General features: G+C 42.3%; 1 protein-coding gene across 1 annotated transcript in view; it reads right to left on the bottom strand.

Annotated features, from left to right (window-relative positions):
- FAT3 (FAT atypical cadherin 3) overlaps positions 1-18369 on the bottom strand; it is a 676861-nt gene extending 658492 nt beyond the window's left edge. The window contains exon 1 of the mRNA XM_055356052.2: positions 17842-18369. The gene's annotated coding sequence lies outside the window, so the exon portion shown is untranslated. The remainder of the gene's footprint in view (positions 1-17841) is intronic.
- Positions 18370-20046: the final 1677 nt, after the last annotated feature.

Raw genomic sequence — 20046 nt, 5'->3', positions numbered from 1 at the left:
TACTTGTTTCTTTACAAAAAATAACTTGCAAAGTTTAAGTGAAAGATTTTACCACAATTAAAAAAAAAACAGTCCTCCGAAAAGTACACATTTCTTTCCCTGGAACACATCCACTAAATAATATAACATTTCCTTCTAATTGTTCCTTGGATAAATACGAATTGCCAGGATAGATCAAGAGCATCAAGCTCAGAACTCTGACTCCTTAAGTAGTAGTTACTGAATAATAATCCATGCCCAGCTCCTATATCAGGATGTGCCAGCACTGAATGTAAGTCCTATTTCCAGGGGTGACCATAAGATTCAGATATGAAACCAATTCCCTGGTAGTTCAGAAACACACTTTTATGTACGAACAAGCAGAACACATGAACTACAGCAATATCAATTTTTCTTTCTTGATAATTGCCTATAGGTCTCATTTCATCCACAGATCTTAAACTCCTTGAGGTCAAGAACAGTGATTTATTTATCTCCTTGACCTCCTAGCAGCCAGCAAGCTGCCTCAGTATAATAGGCTCCTGAGAACATTTATGAGTCAGTGAAGAACAGCATAGGAGATGAAAGATCCTACCAAAAAAAAGGTGGTTCTAAGCTTTTACTTTAAAAATTGCACTTAAGTTGCCATACAAATATTCTTCCCCTATTTTAACCACTAGTGCTTTTCTGTTGTCCTTTATTAAGATTGTGAAGGATTAATGCCTCTCAGCAGAATTCAAGAAAACCTGTCTTTATCAGATGTCTGAGTCCCTTACCATCAGTAGACAGGTAAGACACTTTGGAAAGGTCTGTTTTATAAAAGTCTAAAGTAGCATCTTTAAAGAATTTTGTGTTTGATTCAATACCTTAATCCAGGGATGTGTTCTTAATCCTTGAAAAGAGTCAAATCCTCATCCTAGAGTTCTCAATGTTAAACACAATAGTTGCTCAAATCACCTTTGCCATCAATGTCATCATTCTATTTCTTAATGTGTAGGAGATCACGGTGTAAGATGAATGTCCTTCTTTCTGGTTCCTAAGCTTTCTTATATCAAGTGTCAGAGTGTAAAGTGTGCTTTCCTTGAGTTAGCAGTGATTTTAGCCAAACTCTTGGTGCAGACTCAGTGTCTTGACAGCTTTGTATCTACAGGTGTGTAAAAATAACTCCACTGTGCCAAAATAATATAAAGAGAATAATTACTCAATTAGTTAACCATTTAAAACATGGCAAGTTTCTCAAACTGCAAAAGGCTCATTCAAATGGGATTTTTAAAAATTTTACTTTTACAAGCATATTTTAAAATAAAAACATCTATCAGACTAATGACTGATAAATAAATAATACCCTTTAACTAAGCAAATGAAACACCAGCAACATTCTGTATTCGTTAAAGGTAGTTGATTCTTACTGAATTAAAATTGGACCCCTCCACCTTCAGTAACTATTAATACATCTGCTCAATCAGATGAAATCAAATTTGAATTACAGAAAATTTAATTTTAAAATAAGTATTACATGAACATTTACCAGCACAGACCCATTTTCTGTGAAATATCTTTAAGAACTCATCACAGATGCAGGTAAATAAAATATCTATCTAAAAACAGAGTATTTTGCAATCATAAAAATACTTGAAACAGCAAAGAAACACATCACAAATGAGCTTTCACAATACTGTCTTGGCATATAATTAAGTGTATCTTTTAAATATGAGTACTCCATTTCCTGAGGTGCCTGCAATGCTAAGAAGCAAAAGAGAGTTGCAAGGAGATCCTGAAATGAAAAGCCTTACTCATAAGGAGGAGTTCCCAAGAAGGAGCTGTTAAGCTCAGCAGCCTCAGATAGAAAGTCCAAAGCTAACAAAGAGTTAAACACCCAGGATAGCTCAGTAATGAATGCTTAGTAAGTTTGGCCAACGAATATCAAGTAGATACCAGGGCTAGAGCAACTGCTAAAGGGATGACCTCCTTGAATCTCATTTGCATAGCAATGAGATGTCACAAAGGCATTAAGTCTGAAACTGCAATGCTGTTTCTAATCCATGCTTTATTTTGTTGTGACATTAAGCAAACTGCTTTACAAAGTAAAAACAGAAATGATTCCAGCAATGTGGCAGGAAGGGGGGCATGGGGGGGATTCTACAAGAATGTGCATTATAAAATAGACTGGAAAACAGTTCTGCAAAAAGCTACTGAGTAACTGAGCAAAACCAGCTGAAAAGAACAATAAAATAATAACTTCCCAGGACATTTCCAAAAATGAGACCAGGTAAGTAAGTTGCTGGCTTTTGTCAATGGATATGTATTATTTGAGCCAAGAATAATGCATGTCTACTCACAACAGACAAAACAATATGTCAATAAAATGAGCCAAACTCACTCAAAATGTATCTGTTACAACCTTAGGCTGTATAGGCTGTTGTCTACATTGATGCAAAAACCTTCAATTACAGTTTGGGATTTGGTTCTTTGGGTTTTTTTTTGTTTTTTGGTTTCATTTTGTTTCAAGTAATTGTGCTTGCAAGTATTACTATTAGTTACTACTAAGGGAGAGTGGGGGCTTTTACCTCTACCATGGAAGAATGCAACTTCTTTTAAATACACTGGATTAAATTACACATACAGCTGTGGCTGCAAAAGAACAAGAAAAAACAGCATTGTAAGTCAAGCTTTTGTGTTACAAGCAGTTACAAACTGAAAAGACATTCAAGAAAATCTTGAATATTCAAGTTCTATCTGTATTTTTTAAAAAGGAGAAGAAAAGGAAAATGTTTCCAAGCTTTAAATGTCACAAGTTCACTTCTTTCCTAGAGTCTTATACATCAAATTCAAACTCAGTCACAGTATAATTAAATGAAAAAAAATGTAAAACTAAAAAACCTCCTTGAACATGCAGCTTATCCAGTTAGTTGTTTCACTGCAGTAATTACCAAAGGACATAAAGATATCTGCTCATTTCTGTCATAAAGACAGACAAAATGAAACTGAACTTTTAGCTGCCTATTACTCAAATTCCTGAACCACATTTCGAAAGGCATAAAAAATAACTCTTACCTTAGTGATTTTGATAGAACCTCAGGTTATTCACCAGACATTATGAATCTACTTCAGGCAATGAAATTAATATTTCAGTAAGTCCTCTTCGATGAAACAGGAAGCCTTTTAGTAATGACCTTGGACCAGATAATAGGAAAGGCAACAAAAGCTGGGTCCAAAGCCAGAGGGTAATTGTGATTCAAAGACTCTTTTATGCAAATAAGACCCCTAATCAAGTTAATGCTGTTTTCTACATTTTATCTTCCATCTTTTTATTTACATTCAGCTGAGAAGCCAAAATCAGAAAACAGTAGATTTCCAACTTCCTAATTCAACCTCTCCTGTGCAAGCACAGCCATAGTGAACTGCATGACAGTCATTCAGAATCTTATAATAGCCCATTCCCAGGAGTAACATGACATGGACTCAAAGCAATTCTGAAGTTAGTTCCAGCAAGTGATAAATTACTCAGGCAGGGGGCAATAACCCACATTTATTGGGCACTGGTTAACTTTTCCACTTACTTTTGTGGAGTCAGAGAGCCTGGAAAGGAAAAGTCATTTTCAAGAGGGAGCATCTGCACTGTTGACTCAGGAGATGCTCCATTTGCTTTTTGCTTCCTAGGTGCACACTCAAGTTTTAGAAACTCAAACCATATTTGCCATGCACGTGCAGATGTTTGAAGGGGTACTAAAACCTGGAGAAGCTGGATGATTCTCCAGGATCACTATAGGATCACTATGAGTAAGGCTGAAGACAGGCCAGAAACCCAGAATCCAGTAAGAAAATAAATAGCAGTTGGCCCAGGGGGCTCTTTTAGGCAGAGGGGTAAAGAGCACAGGTTGTAGAGTTAGGATCCTATTCTGACACCTCCTGAACAATGTTACCTTGGGCAAGTCACTTAGCAGCTCTATGCCTCAATTTCTTTAGTAGAGAAATACCAATTTCCTTTGGTAGAGATAAAATAGTATTTGCCTCACAGAGTTGTTGGGGGATAAATGAGATAATACATGTAAAGCTCTCAGCAATGTTAGTTGTTATTAACAAACGCAAAAATGAATGAAAAGTTGCAAATGGCAAAGTTACAAACGAATGCACGTTACTGTTATTAATATTGTCAAGAACTCTTTTTTGATAGTCTACTATCAATTCAATACCAACTGACCAGCAGGAAGTTTAGAAGTACTCTGTTTTTTTCAGGATTCTTTATCCACATTCTTTTTTTCTCAAGTTTCCCACATAAACTTTATCATCTCTATGGTAAAAATAAGATAACAGAAACAGCCCTTCATAATTAAACACATGCATAGTATTTGTTCTCATTACTATTATTATTCAAATAATTTAGGGCAGCATAGTTCTGTGCAGGCTTCTCAAACTTGGATTGACAGCAGTTACAATAATGATTCTTAAAGTTCCTAGGTAAACAAAGATGAAATCTGGAGCATGAGCCCTTTCCCCATCTGTAACAGCCCCAGGACACCCTAAGTAAGCATGCAATCTAAGCAAAAACAAAAAACAAAACAAACAAACAAAACCTGCTTGCTATACAAACGAAATTTCAAGATACCCTCAGTTCCTCTTCCAACCAGATTGCCCCCTCCGATTCCCTATGTGGACATTCCAGAGGTGTCTCTGAGTATATACTGGGAGCAACTTTTGGGTGGTCAATTTTACTTAAAGATTTAGGGGAGATAATTTAAGTGCTTTGATGACTAAGTAAGTTAATATGTTTCACATTTAAACAAACACATTATGGAACAGACTGTAAAATCAGCATAATTTTTGAAGAAAAATACTCAGCCCTCAAAGAAATCCACCTGATACTCATGTTCTATCTTTGGGCCCACACCCAGATTCTGAGAATATGAAACCCTCCTCCTTTCCCAGTATGGGGGCTGCTACTCTTGATGTTATTATCAACAAGAGCTTTAGATTCAAATCCCAACCCTGCCAATTAAGGCCTATGACCTTGTTTCTGCTCCTAACCGTATCTTTGTCACCTGTGAAATGATGATATTAATATCTACTTCATAGGACATGGGTGATGCCAGAACAAAAGTGCATATGCAAAGAGTATGATAAAGTAGATACTCAATAAATCATAGCTATTTTCTTCTTTCCCCACACCACATTCCCCTTTTCCTACATGTTATTCAGGATCTCAGATAGTAATACTCAGAACTCCACCAAATACCACCTATAATTTCTCTTCAAGATGCTAAATTATTCTACCATCCAAAATCTAAAATATCTCATTCATTCATTGGACCAGTATTCACTGAGTATTTTTTGGAAGGACTGTCTATGAGTGAAAGGGCTCAAGAGGCAAGAAAGTGTGTGTGAATACACTATTTCAGGTCACCATTCACAGATGACAGGTCTTCTGTGACACCAAAGGCTATAAAGCCTTCTCATTTGGAAGAAGGAGGGCAGCAACATCAAAACATGCTGGAATTCCAGGTAACTCCAGAGTGGTATAATATTCTCACCAGTGTTCACTAGGATACTGGGGTCCACATTTAGTTCTCATCAGGGATATTAATAATGATTAAAAGTTATATAAAAGTCCAAGAAAAATAAAGGAAAAGTCCCTAGTCCCAAACAAATGAGAGTCACCAAGTAGAAACTGTTCAAAATTGGTCACCAGTGTATCATCTACACAGCTTGCCTGTTCACTATCCAGTTGAATGGTAACATCGATCATACCATTTACACTCAGCACTCACAGACTGCTCCAGCCTGCCCGGAAATCTGCATGGAAGCAAAGGATCAAAATACCCTTTCATCTAAAGAACTGTGAATTAACTCTCTGCCTTTTTAATTACTCTCAATTACTTTCCCACTATTTATAAGGATTTTTTCTTTTGCATAACAAAATCCAACTCTAATCAATATATGCAGTATATCCCAGCTGATTAGTATAATTCTGGCTCCACCATGATGCTGGAATTGTGCCAGCCTTACCTTGCACACAATTAAATGTCTGGTAATGCCTGCTGCTACCCAGCAGGCCTCATGAGTTAATAGGGAAAAAACGGGATTTACATTTGCCTCTATCAGCCCCTATGTGCCCTTGCTCCCTCTCATCTGCTTATAGACACGTACAAAGTATGCCTGGAGAAATAAAGGCCTAAAACAATCACACAAAAGTAAAAGGCATGGGAGCATGAAAAAAGGATCTCCAAAGTTTAACTCGTCATCTTCCCATTTCAGTAAATCTCGCCAGAAATAAGATATCCCTTTTCCTATCCAAGATTCCAACACTGAACTGTGAGCAAATTTTAAGTACAAGAAAGATTCAGGGATATAGACTCCAATATTATGAATTATGTGCAGTGTACCTCCGAGCCAATTTTTAATAAACACAGATCACTTAATAAGAAATTAAGAGCATTACACATTTCTCATGCTCCTGTGGATTTGGTGTTAATGAGATTTTGTTTGTTAAACTCACAGAATAACAAAGTGTCTAAAAGACAGACACAGCCTTTTCCAATTTCTATTCATTCAGGAAATAGTCATTGAATATTTTTTGTAGTAGGACATTCCCAAGACACGCACCTGCTCACGTGTTGATTTCACCAGCCTGCCCCTCAAATAATGCATATAGTGCAGTGTAATTGAACAAAAAAAAAAAGGAGGGGGGGATTTAAATTTTACAAGACTTGCATTTTTATCTATTCTATTATGAACTGTCACATTACTTCATACATTCGCTTTACATGGACAAGCTTTATTATGTACCAGAAACTGTACCTCCAACTTTTAAAGAAAGATTTTCTTGCCCACAATGGTCACTATGGAGTGACCTATACCCCAGTGGGCATCTGGGCCTCAGAATATACTGGAAAGACTCAATCCCTTATGAGGTGTGTTGACTGTAACTTAGTGTAATAATAGTTACAACACAGGTGTTTATGAATAATTTAATTTTTAAATAGAATTGAGAAAGGCTCCAAGGATTCTTATAATAATAACATTCTTACTTATGTGTTCTATGCTTTCTTGAGACACAAAGAACTCAGCACTGAGATATGCTCCTACCTCCCAGTCTATTTTACCTTCGACTGTGAAGATCAAATGCCATGCGAATGTACTATTAGGTACATAACACCCTTATCATACATTCCTTGAAGACAAAGTGATGCTACTGAAAGGCAGCTGGACACCTGGATGCATCCAACATGCCCTCTTGATGTGTTCCCAACACTTGCTTAGAACATACAGGAAAGATCCAGAGCTTGAGCAGATCAGCCAATAAAGAGCATGCATATTTATGCCTAGAGGATCTTTCCTTCAACTGTGAAATGTGGACCTCAGAAGTAATATATCTTTGCAGTACCAGAATCATAACGCAGTCTTAATAGCTCAAAGGGATATTTTTCAATATTTGGTCATAGATGGTCAATTGTGGAAGTCCATAATCACTAACCAAGTTGAACATAAACAAATAGAGTCATTCAATTTTAAATATTCAATACCAGCAAGATCTAGCAATAAGAGTGGGAGACCAAAGGTTAATATGTTATCCCACTGAGCCCAGGGAATGATGGCCTATGGGAGAAAGAGACACCCGCGCAGGTAATTTCATTACAAGGCATGTGAACAGTGCTGCAATAATACCACAAAGTGTAGGGGGACCTGAGTGCAGAGATATGAAGAGACAATATAAGAGGTCAGGTGTAAGCAATACCTTCAGGACAGCATGGAGCTGCAACCAGTGACTACAGGAGCTAGAGAGGGTTGGGAGAGATAAAGGGGCCAAGAAGTACCAAAGAGAGAAAAAGGCAGAAGGGCTGCAGAACACAAGAGGCCCTGAGAGATGAGGGGCACTTCTCTGGATGCTCCAAAGGCTAGAAATGGGAGTGTCAGCAAAAGTACTGACATTGTCAGAGGTATGATTCTGGGTTGGACTGGCCTGGCCCTTCTGTCCAGAATTTTTTTTTTTTTTTTTGAGAGATGGAGTCTTGCTCTGCCACCCAGGCTGGAGTGCAGTGGCACAATCTTAGCTCACTGCAACCTCTGCCTCCTAGGTTGAAGCGATTCTCCTGCCTCAGCTTCCCAAGTAGCTGGGACTACAGGCATGTGCCACCACACCCAGCTAATTTTTTTTTTTTTTTTTGAGACGGAGTCTCACTGTTGTCACCCAGGCTGGAGTGCAATGGCACAATCTCGGCTCATTGCAACCTCTGTCTCCTGGGTTCAAGAGATTCTCCTGTCTTAGTCTCCTGAGTAGCTGGGATTACAGGCACCCACCACCACACCTGGCTAATTTTTATATTTTTAGTAGAGATACGGTTTCACCATGTTGGTCAGGCTGGTCTTGAACTCCTGACCTCGTGATCCACTGGCCTCGGCCTCCCAAAATGCTTGGATTACAGGCATGAGCCACCGTGCCCGGCAATTTTTGTATTTTTTAGTAGAGACGGAGTTTCACTATATGTTGGCCAGGCAGGTCTCAAACTGCTGACCTCAGGTGATCTGCCTGCCTCAGCCTCCCAAAGTGCTGGGATTACAGGCGTGAGCCACCACTCCTGGCCCAGAAATTCTTAAACTTTAACATTTCCTCAACATCTCCATAAACTAGGTGGACATTTCTGTTTTTTCTCATTCTAGTTCCATCTTCTCCCTTTATTTTCCCCTCTGATGCCACTTCTCGTCAAAGCAGTACTGAGGGAGAAGGTCAAACTCTTTCATTTTATTATATATTTGAACAAAAACATATTTCCAATATGTATACACTCTTGCATCTCTTTGATAAATTTAATATACAAAATCTAAACTTAAAAAACAGATAAATGTAAGAGAGACAAATTGTTCTTTACTTTATAAAAATAATTTGCCACATCTGTTTAAATAAAGAGTGTATTTTCCCTAGTTGAAAGCATTTAAGATGTAATTTGTTTTGAAAAATGTCATTTACACTCAATGTTTAAAAACATATCTATTGTATAAAGAACAATCTAGGTTTATTCACTTGGATTATTACAGTAACCACTGATGAGCTGTATGAAAGTGATAAATCTCAAAATACCTGCATCTCCCTCTTTCTCTTTGGATATGAGGTAAAATATGTTATTAATACTACCTATTTAACAAAAATATGCAGAATGTAAACTGAACACAACATGTGCACTGCTGAATACAACTTAGGAATAAAGTGATTAATGCAAGTTATTACACTTACAAAATGTACACTTCCAAATAAAAGAAGATTATCTAATTATCGTATAATTCAACAAGATCTAGGGAATTGATCTGGCAATATAATATGTTTTGTCTTACGTTTCCCATTCAATTGTTCAATTGCCTAGATTGCCCAATTTCCTCATTGTAGCAGTTGTCTTCTGAATATAGATATAAGTCCCATTGTTAATCCAGGGACTTCCAAGCAGATGATGTCACTTCAGTTCACCATCTTACTGACTTAGGATCACACACACATTACGACTTATACTTATTTAGCTGAACATCACTCAGGTGAGGGAGCTAACTTTTGAAGGGTCAGACACCACATTTATTTAATATGCTCCATGAAAAAATTAGTCCAAGATAATAGCAGCACTCTTAGTACACTTTGCCAACAATGACACGGGCCTGAAGAACCCAGCACATGCCACCAAAACGACCAACAATGTAATGTGTACTTAGTTCAACCAGACTGTGAATGATCTGCTATGTCTACAGGAAAGATGGAACGCTAGATTACTTTAAATAGCTCTGACTTAGAGAACATACCTATGAAGATGAGGAATTAAAAAATCTTATAAAGTAGCTGTTCACATTAGTACCAGTATAGGAGACAGCCAAAATCTAAGTTATAAACAGGTAATGAAAAATCCTCAAGGACTAACTGAACCATGTTTCTCCCTACCTCACTTGTCAACATTCTCAAGTTCTCTCTTTACTAACTGCAGTACTTTCAGGCACTTATAATCATCAAATGCAGTTCAAAAAGAAATATATCCAACAACAAGAATATTAAAAAAGAATTTCAGTCTTCTGTATGATTAGAAACTGTTTCAGGCCAACAGTCAGGAATAAAAAGGATTTAAACTAATAAACCATTAACTGAAAAACTGAAAGAGATGTAGAGAAATGTGAATTTAAATGTAAATTCTGCCATCAAGTAAATATAATATAAAGCTAGTAGTTATAAAGAGGAAGTTACTCTAATTACTTCTAAGTTGCTAGACCAAAAATTCCACAACAATAATTCTACCTCCCAATTGTTGTTTTTCAGAGGTACTGAGTTTTGCCTAATGCTTTGGTGATGCTTCATAATGTTTACAAGACACCATGCGTCCACTCCATGGAAATAATCATCAATGAGAGAAGCAACATCATCCTAATCAGTTGCACAGTTGAAAAAAAAACAAAAAACGACATCACTGAAGTCAAGAAGCAGAAAATGACAAATGGTCAAGTTCCAACAGCTAAAAAGATCCAAGACATTATGAGCTTTTAATGAGTGAAACATGCCATGAGAAAGAGACCTTCTGTCAATAAATCCAAATCCTTGTTCACTAATTAAACCATCTTATACAGTGTCTGAATATGTAGACACCAGACTTCAACATTTCTTAATTATATTCAATTCCAGGCATATTTTTCCATTTAATTGACATTCTGAAATGCCTTTACAGTCCTATCAGATAGGTACCAAATTCTCAAGAGAGATTACCACACACTTCTGAATTCTTATTCATTTGATTGAAACTGTTATTAGCAAAGTTTTTTTTTTTAAGTGGAAAGTGTGGGAAAGATTCACACCCCATTCTATCCATAACATGGGCGATGTTAAAGTCATCTGCATTTGGCCCACTTTCATGTGTACATTTCTTTGCAGTGAAGTTCTCCATAGCCAGGCCAATCTGATAAAACCCTAGCTGCAAAATCCACCCTAGCATGGGACGGTACCACATGAATCACATAACACACTGCTCACCCAATCACAACAGCAACTGCCATCATTAAGCCACCACTTAGAACCAACAGAGAATTTCAAACCACAATCAAAAATAGATTTCAGACGTGCAAAATATTGATCACATAGATTTAAAAAATCAACAAAATGTCATGTGTGATAAATGCTCTAGGTTTCAAAAAAGACCAAGCTGATCCTGCTACCAAGATATAGCCTCATTTTGCTTTGAAAGAAAACACACACAGACTTACATAGAATTTATCTGACAAAAAGAAAAAACCCTGATATTTATACTGTCATTAAGCACATTTGTCACTAAATTTAATCTGTGTCATCTGGCATACTCTTAGATGTTTACAATTATCAAATAATGTTCAATGATATTTAGTAGCATTAATAATTTGGGGCTTATCTCAAAATATAAAACATCGATAGCTGCTCCAGAGTGCTCACTTTTTGACCTTCCATGGTACTGAAAAGGCTACAATTTTTATCAGATTGTTTGGAATTTAATTTAGTTGAAGTCCTGAAGTTACAATTAAACTTCCACTTAACCTTTCATATCTGTGCCTCATTCAACAGCTGGGCTTATCTCCAACATCTCAAAAAAGAAAAGAAAGAAAGAATTAGCTGAAATATTATTTGCAACTGCTCTGAAAAGTACAAGTAGGATCAAGTCATAGAGAATGTCCAAGGTAAAAGTCTGCCTTTTCACTCACATTCTGGAAGCTAATGTTACTTTGAAAGCCATTTTTAAAAAATTTTTTTAAGGTAAAAAACCAAGCAACAGATCTAAATGATGAATACCTAAAGGACAGAACACCTCAGAGTGTTCTGTGACAAAGTTAACCTTGAGATTCATAACTAAGTCTCAAACATAGGAAAACAGAGGACTAAGAATACACCATGTGCACCTGCATGCAGGCTCCCAGACACATTCAAAAATCCTAAAAGTTACCTTTGAAATTGGGGGGTGGGAGACGACAAGGGGATAGTGGAGAAAGGACATGAATAAATTCTGAAGTCTTCTCAAAATATTAACTAACATTCCGACAGCCCATTTGGCCTGCCCCATGAATACGTTCTTCCAAAAAGGAGCTCTGCACTGCCCCCTGACAAATGAAGGAATTAATTTATTTCATAGTGCCTAGCATACATTAGGGCTGTAGTAAGAATTATTAAATGGAATTATGTTCACTTTAATAACTTACACTCCTCTTAAAAGTTTACTCCACCTCACATTAATCTCTCCCTCCTCCTTGAGGCTCCTGTTCATAGACATTCTTTTGTCAATTAATAAACATTTTTACATGTGACTTCTAGTGTACACACACAGGCATCTCTCATTTTCTCAATAAACAGCATGAAGCAGAAGCAATGGATATATTTTACTGTTCTTTGAATCTTGCCCACTGTCTTGTGAAAGAGGTAGATTCAGTAAATATTGCTGAAAAGAACTTTAAAATAATTTTTTTAAAAAATAAATAACAGGGCTGAGGACGGTGGCTCATGCCTCTAATCCGAGCACTTTGGGAGGCCGAGGTGGGTGGATCACTTGAGGCCAGGAGTTCGAGACCAGCTTGGCCAACATGGTGAAACACCCTGTCTACTAAAAATATAAAAATTAAGAGGGCATGGTGGTGTGCGCCTGTAATCCCAGTTACTCGGGAGACTGAGGCATGAGAATCACTTGAACCCAGGAGGCGGAGGTTGCAGTGAGCCAAGAACACGCCACTGCACTCCAGCCTGGGCAATGGAGTGAGACTCTGTTTCTAAATAAATAAATAACAAAAATAAAATAGGGAAAATAGAGGAGAAAGCCAGACATTTTTTAAAGACAAAAAATAAATTATTATAAATTCCATGTGACTTTACAGAATTTTAAAAAGGGATATATTTCAGATGTACAAAGGCAAAAGTTAAAGAAACAACTTTCCTTTATTAAAGAGTCTATAATTCACAGTTTTGGAACCCTGGAAGAGCAGAACGTTGAAATACTAACAACCGCTCAAGGACTCCTCTCAGGGTCCTCTGTATGGCTTTTCTGCCCAGGGTAGGCAACACCTTCAATAATGCATTGTTCAAGGAAGGACAACGCTGTGGCCCTCCTCACACTTCCTCTAGGCTCTCCACATTCATATATATCTATCTGGTGAAGGAAGTAATATTTTGTTTATGTGAAGAGTTTAGTTGATTAATTTCTGAAATCTGTTTTCCATTTTCTATCATCATGCCAGTTAATCCATTCTCAAATTTTCATCCCTTCCACTTAGCAGAAAAAAAAAAAAAGAAAGAAAATCTAAGTCCTGGAATATGCTAAAATTAAGACTAACCTGAAAATGCCATTCCAATTCAGAACTGCTAGAATGGGTCATTTGTCACTGTTACATGTAACTGATAGCCTATTTTGGTAGACCAGAAACTGGCTTGAAGCCACTAGACAAGTGTCAAATATGTTCTCAATAAATTCAGTCTGTGTCATTAAGCTGAATTTCTTTTTCAAGGAAAGGCAGCCTTTCCTGAAAATTATTCTTAGAAATTTGGAGAAAGGGAGGCAATGTAAAAAAAAAAAAAAAAAACGAAAAAGCAAAAAAAGAAAACAAGGAAAGGAATAAAGCTTATTAAAGGAGTAGATACCCTGCAATTGACAGAAAACTCAGTAAGTTTGAGAAGCCTGTAGAATTAAATTGACCAAAACACAGAAAAGATATTTACTCTCTGAGTCTTCCCAGAGAAAGTTGTCACACTGTGGTGATCCTCAAGAGGTCAGGATATATTAAAAAACAAAGACCCACTCCTCACAATTTGGGTAGAAAGATGATGAAAATGACATATTCAACAGTTAGAGATCAAAAAAGCATTGCAGAAAATTTCACCAATAAGTAAAACTGCATACACAGGAGTTGTGCTTCCTTTAATATTTTTAAGACCATGCATATCTGTAGGAATCAGAGGCTCTGCTAACTCTAGGAAGGAACTGGGCAGAACACAAATCCTTCACTCTAAGTCTGTCAGATCCCTTTCTTTTAAATTTCCATTCCAATTCTAATGTTTGCCACAATCAGCAAAGAAGTGGTTCATCAATAGTCCTTCTTCAGCAATCAAAGGAAATCAATTCAAATGGACAGGCCCACCTGCTCCCATCAGATGATTCCCTACTCAAGGCTCCTGCAGAAGGAAAAAAAAGAAAAACCTGGGGATGACCCCAACAATGGAAAAAAAAAATCAAATATCCTCATTACTATCTTTCTCCTTCTTGCCCTAGAGGAAAAAGCCAACCCACCAGGCAACTGGACAGATGTGGGCTATGAAGGAATGCCATACCCCAATGCCACAACTGGTAAAATAAAGCCACAATGGTCCTTTATGCTTTGTGAGCTATTAATATAGCATAACAACGCAACAGCCACCAGGAGCACTCCTCAGACCCGCTGGTAATGACTAAATACCCTCTCCTGCCTGGTAATTGCCTACTTCTTTCTATTTGACATAATTCATCAGCCAGATTAGCTAAGGTCATTCAGGATCGTATGAAGAAGAAAGCAGGGATGATAACATAACCTGACACATCAAAATGTTCTTCTATGAGCAGCCTGAAGAGCCATAGCTTTACAAAAGCTGTGGGCTAGCAAAATAACCGTATAGCATACAGGTCAGTGGGTATCCACTGTTTATTGCTACTCATTTCATTTTTGAGTAGCTCAGCACAACTGTAATTGCTAGTTAACAGACAGACTGGTTCCTATTAAAAAAATCCCCAAAATGACTCCGCCAGAGACCAGAATAAATAAAATTTGAAAGAAAGATTTCTAAAAGGCTTGAGAGCCAGTAGCTGGTCCACAAACCCTGGCTGTGAAAATCCTGCAGCCACAAGAGATGGAGCCAGCCCAGCAGCTGAGTGATTTCTGATCTCTGAGCCAGCTGCCTTTCATGTGGAGTTCTCTGTGTGATTCAGATGATATGAAGACATTATAACTGGACAGTTCTGGGAACTTTCTCATCCCAGTGCACTGTGCACAGAAACTGGCCCCAGCATCACTCATTGTTCAAGTTCCAAAAAGGCAACAACTGAGATTCATGATTGAATATCAACATTCGGTTTAATTCTAAGAGACAACTTTTCTCCTTGTAAAATGTTAAAAAAAAAAAAAAAAAAAACTTCCCCAACTCCAACCCTATTAAATAAGAAGCACATCAAAGTGCTAAAGTTATTATGCTTTTTTTTTGTCTTTGTCTCTTAGAGCCCTGGTTTCCTTGGCTGTTCCTTATTCTCTCACTGTTCAATTGCTCTAATTTAGGAATAAAGAAAAAAAAAAGAAGAAGAAGAAAGAAAAAAAGCAGAAGCAGTTGGCTTTGTGCAATTTCTAGGATTCTGAAGAATCTCAATCTCTCAAATATCTTCTCTCTTCTCTCCTCCATCCCCTCCTCCCTTCCTTTCCTTCTCAGATTCAAATCTCCACGTCACACCAGAACATCATTCAAGCATTCAGTAAATGTGAAGAGAAGTTCAGTGTCTGCTGGTGGAGAAGAAATCTGGGCTCTGTTTGATCGATACTGAGATGTGGGCACCTCGGTCCTCAATTCCTAGATGGCGGGCTTCCCCTTTCCACCACCTGAGTTTGCCGCCTGGATCCAGGCAAAGTCGTCTGCAGTCTTTCTGGCCGCTTCTCTGTCTCTCTGCTTTTATTTTAACTTAGCCTGGGCACAATCAGAGAATCTAATCCTAGCAACAAAGCCAGGAGCACAAATCCACCGTGATGAACTGGTCGGCCTGCTCCCCCGCCCCTTCCTCCCACTACCCCGGACTCGCCTTTGAAAAGACTAGCGTCGGGGCCAGAAAATTAATATGTCCGAGGCAAGTGGGAGAAAAGCGGCAGAAAACAAGTGGCCACGAGTGGTCTAGGTTTTGTTGCTGTTCACGTGTATCTTTTAAACATCAAGGACCCACGCACAGGAACCCCAGCCGCTCAAGCCCCGGGTGGGCGCGTCGCACCTCCCCAGTCACTGCCCAGACAGCTCGCCCCCTCCCCCTGGGCGCCCTCCCTAGTCTGGCTGGGGCCTGGGCGGGTTGGGGGAGGTTCTCGCGGGTTTGTCTGACACTTGTAAATGGAAGTGGGATCCAACTTGGAAAACAAACGCGCCAGAGTCTGGGGGCGGAGAGGAGCGGGAGGAGGGGAGAGGGGGGAAAAAGACTTCAATCATTACCGCGGTCCCAGCGTCCCTCCCTCCCGCCGCGGCTGCTGCAGGTTCGCCCAAACCCGAAGCTGAGTCCCATTGGGCGCGCGGCGGCGGCGGGATGGAGCTGGAGCTCCCGGCCGAGGCGCTAGGAGTCCACCAGATTCCGCGTGCCAGAGCCACCGGCCGCCCACGCTCCGGGCCGCAGGCGCCACTCCCTCCCGGGAGCCTCTCCTAGTCCTTCACGGAGACCTCGCAGGGTCTCCGCAGCCTCCCCGCCCCCGACGTCCATTCCGGGGACCCCTCTCCACCGCCTGGTTTGAGCCCATTATTCCAGCGAGCTGCAGCCTCAGGATGTCACCGCCAGCACACCCACACCCCGGGAGCGCCCCTGTTCCTCTCATCCCGAGCAACCCAAGCGGCTCTCTTAGCTCGCAGCCAAACTCCGGCCACCCCTGCATCCTTGCCCCAAGCACGCCCCCGCCACCCCCCGCCCACAAGAGGAGAACGGTGGAAAGTGAATAAAAGTTGCTTTCCGCAAAGCCTAATCATGTTCAGTGTTAAACCATCTCGGAAAGCACATGCGACAAAAGTCAACGAGAGAGGAGAGGAGGGAATTCAGATCACAGCACAGCTAAAAATATCCGGGCTCGCCATCATGCAAGCCGGGGGGCCAGATGCACTTTAGCTCAGCGACTCCCACTGGCGGAATCCTCGCGCTCACCGCGCGCCGCGCCAAGATGGTCCAGGCCACCTCTACTGCCTCCCCGCCAGCGCCCCTCAGCCCCCTACACTTGCCCTGCACACACACTGGCCTGTAGAGGGGATTCGCCCCGCACCGCCCGGGAGTGGGGCCTGAGCTCGGAGCTGGTGCCCCTGGCGTTCTCGCCCCCAATCCGGAGACAGCTCCTCCGCACTCCTGAGATGGTCAGACCCGCGCTGCTTTCTTTTCAAAGACAAGCAGCCTTCCCACACGCCCGCCAAAAATCATGCACTCTCGCAAAGCATTCCGGTTCCCTCTCCTTGTCAAGATAGCAGGGACAGTCTCTGTCCCCAACCACTCCGTAAAGGATGTCGTCCCCAGTCGAAGAGCCGCCGCCGCCGTTCACTACATCTCACCCTGACCACAAGCCCCGCAAGCCCGAGTCAGGCGTGGGGAACGGACCCGCAGACTGGTAACCCTTTCCCTTTCCTAGCGAAAGTGGAGGCTGGGCTCCCTCTCTGCGCCGCGCCTCGCCTAGCGATGACCCAACTTGCACCTCCGGGTCCCCTAAGTGCATAATCCATCGGCATCTGAACATCCCCCAATGCGCCCGAGAGGCACCGGCTGCCAAGCAGGCTCGCCACCTGAACCTTATCATCCACCTGCAGGGGCGGCTGGGAGCCGGGGATGGGTGCACTGATCCGCAACCCCCCTCGCAACCCCTCCCCAGATCCTCAGCCCCAAACTTGGCCAACTCTCCGTGTAAACCTCCCGGCTCCCGCCGCGGGGCCAAGCCACCCTCTTCTCCTGTTTGCAGCGGTAGCAACGGCGGCTCGGGGCTGCGCGGAGGTTGGAACTTTACAAGGTGAAAAGTTTCCCCCACGCGCTTCGTCGGCTCTCGCCTCCCGAGCCCACCTCGCAGCCCATTTGCACCCAGCAGCTGAGGCTGTGCTCCGGCAGGCGCGCTCCAGCCGGTGCACCAGGCAGCCAAATCATCACGCTACAAATCCCCACGCACCCTTGCCTCCGCTGGCGATCCACGGCTCTACGAGGCGCTTCCCCCGTGGTCTTCTTCACCCGGTGCTCGGCGCTCTTGCTCCGGGCGAGCCGGTCCCCCGGCTGCTGCAGCCGCAGTGCCCACCGCGCGCTAGCCGGGACTGAGGCCGCGAGCAGAAGCGCTCTGCGCTCGGGACGCGGCCGCCGCCGCCGCCGGGGGTTCGCAAGCGGAGGAGGGGAGCCGAGGGGAAGAGAACAGCAGCGGGAGGAGAGGGACGGGAGGCGCGAGATCCCAATCCGCAGGCCAGTTCACAGCGCAGCCTGCGGGGAGGAGCGCCGGCTCTCCTGTCTGCTCCGAGCTGCAGCCGCCGCCGCTACTGCTCGCCGCCTGGCTGCTCCGGGCTCCCCATCACAGCCGACGCCGACGCACGGCCAAGCCCCTCTCCCGTCTCCCCCTCGCGCTTCTCTCTCGCAGTCTCCTCCTCCCAAACCGCGAGCGAAAAGGGCGAGGGGGAGAGCAGCTTAGGCGGCGGGGATGACTAGAGATCTAGGAGCGTGGCGCAGGGGAGAGGGGGCGCGCGGGAGGGGGCGGCGGAGGAGGCGCGGCGAACTGGAGGGCATTCCCGGCGCCGGGCCTGGAAGCGGCTAATTTTAGAGCTCGAGTCTTCCCTCAGCCCTCTGGGGCTCTAGGATAACACCAACGTACTTTCCTGCCGCGGGGAGAGCGTGGTGGTTGCTGGCTTGGGAGAGCTTTCGCACACTGCATTGAGTCTCACCCGCACCACATCCCTGTGAAGATAGAGAACGCGTTACTCTCCTGGGACAAAGAGGAAACTGAGGCACATCGAGGTTAACATGGTTTATATAACGTCCCAAGGCTAGTTTGTAGTGTGAAGATTAAACCATCAAATGCAGTGCCTCTGGACTAAAAATGTGCCTCCCAGTGAGGGCTCCTACGACTTTCCTAAACATTGAGATCCTGGGGTCATCCGATTGCCTTGCGGAGGAGGGAACTAGACTAAGCAGCTAACGTGGTCCAATCTCTTCACTCTTCCTCTGCCCCCAATACGTTTTAAACATTTTTTGTCTTAATGGAGGACAGGGACTCTGAAGGGGTGGATGATTGATTTGGAGCTTGATGATTGCATCTCCACCCTGTCAGCCCTCCTGGTCACTTCTGCAGCACCCACCCAAGTCCTAGGACCCCCTGACTGCACGCCCTCCGTTCCCACACTGCCCCGGTGGAGAGGGGACTCCACTCGTTCCCTGCTCTGTGTATCCTCACACTTTTGCCTTTCTTTTCCCCCCAGCAAAGAAGCAGCCTTAACCCTCTCCACTCGCCACCTACACACACACACACACACACACACACACACACACACACACACAGAGAGAGAGAGAGAGAGAGAGAGAGAGAGAGAGAGAGAGAGAGCTCAACTCACATCTGTCTCTAAGGCAAGCACAGCTGGCGCATTTCCTCCTATGCTCTCTATCGGGAACTTTCTCCCCAACTCTACCATTGGCACCAGGAGAAAGGGACCCCAGGACTGCAGATCTCTTCCCCAGAGGAAATCGTTACTTTTTTTTGAAACACGAAATTCTCTTTGGAGGGCGAAGTAGGGCTGATTCTAGAGGGCTATGTGCTCAATCACTAGAGCAAGCGCTTTAAAATGCCGATTGAGTTTACCTCTCTGGCCTTCGCGCTCCCAGCCTGGGACCTCTGCCCTGTTACACAAACTGTTACACAGTTACACAACGGCCTTGCCACGCCCCACGGGTGGAAAGTTCCCCTTGAAAGCCTCCAGCAGCCTCGCTGCCTTGACTGCCACATAAAGCACCCGGCATGCTCTGGTCATTCCGCCCTGAGAGTTTAATGTGAATACTAAGGAACGGTGACAGCTCCTCATACATCAGCTAATTCGGGGGTAATAAGCATGATGTTACCAAGGGCTTCATTGTCACGGAAGGCCAGAAGATAGGTGTGGAGTGAAGGAAACCACTAACAGAGCTAGGAAAACTTACCTACTCTCCAAAATTTAGCATGTGATTAATTTTATTCTGATTTTAGTTTCATTCAGCAGCTTTCTAAGGCACTAAAAGTTTATTGTCATATAAATATGTCCCTGGCATGGCATTTTCCTTGTGACAGAATGCAGCTAACTTTGCATCAAAAGTTTTAAAGAATCAAGGTATTTCCCACCTGAGTGCTTCTAGGGATGTGGTGAAA

The sequence above is a fragment of the Gorilla gorilla genome, chromosome 9, assembly GCF_029281585.2.
Source record: "Gorilla gorilla gorilla isolate KB3781 chromosome 9, NHGRI_mGorGor1-v2.1_pri, whole genome shotgun sequence".
In the NCBI taxonomy this organism is placed as follows: domain Eukaryota; kingdom Metazoa; phylum Chordata; class Mammalia; order Primates; family Hominidae; genus Gorilla; species Gorilla gorilla.
This window is presented reverse-complemented; position numbering and strand designations above follow the sequence as displayed.